The sequence below is a fragment of the Geotrypetes seraphini genome, chromosome 12, assembly GCF_902459505.1.
Source record: "Geotrypetes seraphini chromosome 12, aGeoSer1.1, whole genome shotgun sequence".
In the NCBI taxonomy this organism is placed as follows: Eukaryota; Metazoa; Chordata; class Amphibia; order Gymnophiona; family Dermophiidae; genus Geotrypetes; species Geotrypetes seraphini.
In genome coordinates, this window is record NC_047095.1 from 55,777,714 (window position 1) to 55,781,227 (window position 3,514).

Below are 3,514 nucleotides of genomic sequence, written 5' to 3' on the forward strand. Positions count from 1 at the left end.
AAAGCCAGATGTGATCTTGAGCCAGTACCCGGAGCAAAAAAAAGCATGGCGGCTTCAGAAAAGGCCATAGAGATTTCCCACCCTCCACGCAGATTTCTATAAAAACAGGAAGCTTGTAGAGAATAGGCAGGATCAAGGATCATGAATTTAATATACTGCCTTCCTGTGAATACAACCTAAATGGTTTACATGTAGGTACCTTTTCGGTCCCTAATGAGCTCACAATCTTTGTACCTGGGGCAGTTCAGGATGAGGTGATTTGCCCAGGGTCACATGTACAGAGCCTTTGAATATGCACTGGGTCGCAGGCCCATGCTCAAGATTTCCTTCAGTGAGGGAGGACTTGGTGAAGGTCCCTCTAGGCAGAGCTAACCCTCTTCCTCCTATGCCTGTAGGAGCTGAATTTTTAAATACAGCACTGGTCTCACTTTTCGTGGAATCACAGAAGGGGATTTCTGGACCAGTGTTAAGCATACAGGAGCCTGCATGAATCTATGGAATTAGAGAATGACACGGGGGTCAGATTTGTTCCCGTCCCCGCAGGAACTCAATTTTCCCACCCCAGCCCCGTGTTTTGTCGCTGTCCCTATCTCATTTCTGTAAGCTCTGCCTTAACTGCACAAGCCTCGAACACTTATGATTTTAAAGTGTTTGATGCTTGTGTAGATGAGGACAGAGCTTGCAGGAATGGGACAGGGACAGGAAAAGAACTCACGGGGACTGGACGGGAAAATGAGTTCCTGCTGGGATGGGGAAAAATCTGGTCCCCGTGTCATTCCCTATATGGAATGGCCATTTTTACAGTGACCAACATAACAATGACTAGACATTTTAGCTTCACTTTTGGGCCATGTCCCTTTTCCGTTAGAAGCACCAAAGATGCTTTAAACTAAGTGGGTAAGGTTTGTAACAGAAAAGTATCCTAGCAGCACCCACACAAAACAGGGTGAGTTTTGTGTTAATCAAAATGCAGACCTGCATTTGGGGGGGGGGGTGTTTCCCCCATTCCCGCTGATGAACTGTGATCTCCCAGAATGGCCTTCCCATGCCACAGTAGCACATCTGTGCCATCTGCTGCTGCTAATCCTGTGACTGCAGATTACATTTTACGAAGGCGTTTCCTGCTGCTGTGGGACAGGGAGGCCACTTCTTTTGCCAATAGATGGAGCAGGGCGGGCTCAGGATAGACTCTAAAATCTCCCGCTGAGTGGGTCGACCCCCCTTAGCAGCTGTGAAGGTGCAAAAGATAGTAAGAGAGTCTCAGACTCTGTGTGGACCTGTGGTATTACCTAAATCAGTAACTTACGCCAGATCCAGGCTTGGGTTCATCAGATACTTTTTGGAAATTTTCAGGAGACTTAATCCTTTTGTTCTGGTAATGGTCGTAACATCGTGGTGTCCCCCCTGGCAGGTTTAATGGCAAGATGGAAATCCTCCCCTCTCTCCAATATTGTACCAAAAACTGTGAAGGGACTATCCTCAGGCCTTAGCTCAGACCTTGCCTTGGATCTTTGCCAAGGTACAATTAGTCACACCAGATGCCAAACCCGTCCAGTATCCATTTACAACTGACTTAATTGAATTTCATTCTGCCTGACAGGTAAATCAGTCCTCCTGAAAGTAATAATAATGATAATTTTGGGCTCCTTTTACAAAGCCGTGCTAGGGCCTAAACGCGTGGAATATTGCGCGCTAAATTGCCGCTACCATCTCCTTTTGAGCAGGCAGTAGATTTCCGGCTAGCGCGTGCTAATCCGGTGCATGCGATAAAACCGCTAACGCGGCTTTGTAAAAGGAGCCCTTTATTTTTATATACCGCCCTAACATATAGTTCTGGGTGTTTCTCATACATTAAAAATTGTACAATCAATGAGTAAAATGAGATTTGCTAAAATACATTAAAATCCAATAAAATGTGCTAGCTATAAAATCAATGTACATTTACCCATCAGAATTCTAAAACATCAATTTATAAATTTGTCAAATAAAATCAGTTTTTAGTAGTTTCCTAAAAGACGAATGTCCCTGAAAAATAATAGTACTTAACCATATATTCATTTTACCTGCCTGGAAACCGAGCAATTTATCAAAATATCTCTTGTAACGACACGACTTGATAGTCGGAAGGACAAATAAATATTGCCCTCGAGTAATCCTATTAGGTTTATAAAGTTCAAAGCATGAAGACAGATAAATAGGCGCCATGCCAAACAACACTTTAAAACAGATACAACCGAACATGAACACCCTTGCCTTGAACGGCAACCGATGCAACTGTCGATAAAATGGAGTAATATGGTCATATTGTTTCAACCCAAAAATCAAGCGGACCGCTGTTTTCTGTATAAGTCTCAATGCACGTTGAGCTCCCTACGTATGCAGTTATGCCACCTTTTTTCCTTTTGTCATTGCAAAAAAATCCACTTTCATAAATGGCTGTACTGTATTTATTAGAACATGTGAGCAATCTATTGAAACCATGATTGTATCTTTGCCCGCCCAAGTTAGCATCAATTCTATTCACTGTATGGAATGTGTGTGCAGATTAAAATTGGGCAAAAGTGTTTCAGATGTTGTTGGTGTCTTGTGTTGTAACATTATCTATAATAGTAAAACCCTAGAGCGCACATGCGCTGTTGAAAGTTCGTGATTCCTGGCGCCGTGAGGTGTGCTTCTGTGCCAGTCCTCACGGCGCCTGCGCTAGCTGGAGGCGCGTGAGCATGCAGCTCTGTCAATGGCGGTCGGCTTAGAGGACTGTCAGGAGAGTGGCGGTTGCGGTGGCAGAAGAGTGTCCGACAGAGGGCTCCGTGTTGAAGCTGTGGCTCTCATTGAACTGCCAGTTGGCCAGCTCCCTTGCCGGAGTTATTTTTCAGTTTACAGGTGCTGCGGTGGCTCCTCTCACGAGCCGCACCTGCGTCAGAGAACACTTCCGATGCAGGGGATCGTTAGAGGAGCCGCCGTGGCACCTTTAAACTTAAAAAAAACTTTGGCAAGGGAGTTGGCCAGACCGCGGGAAGTGTAGGGGGGATGGAGAAATCCTGCTGCTGCACAGGGAAATGGAGGGAGAGAGAATGCTGTGGCTGCTGCACAGGGAAGTGGGGGGGGGGGGGAGGGGAAAAATGCTGCTGCACAGGGAAATGGAGGGGGAGGGAATGCTGCTTCAGCTTTTGCACAGGGAAGTGGGGGGAGGGAAAAAATGCTGCTGCACAAGGACATGGAGGGGGAGGGAATGCTGCTTCTGCTTCTGCACAGGGAAGTAGGGAGGGAGACAGAAAGAAAGGAAGAAAGACACAGAGGCAGGGAGAGACAGAAAGACAGACAAAGGGGTCCAGGGAGTGAGACAGACAGAAAGAAAGACAGCGGGAGGGAGAGAGACAGAAAGAAACAGACAGGGGTAGGGAGAGAGACAGAAAGAAAGGCAGACATATATTCTAGCACCCGTTAATGTAACGGGCTTAAAGACTAATTTATTTATAAACCACCTACAGTGCTGAAGGCTATTGATGTACATTTA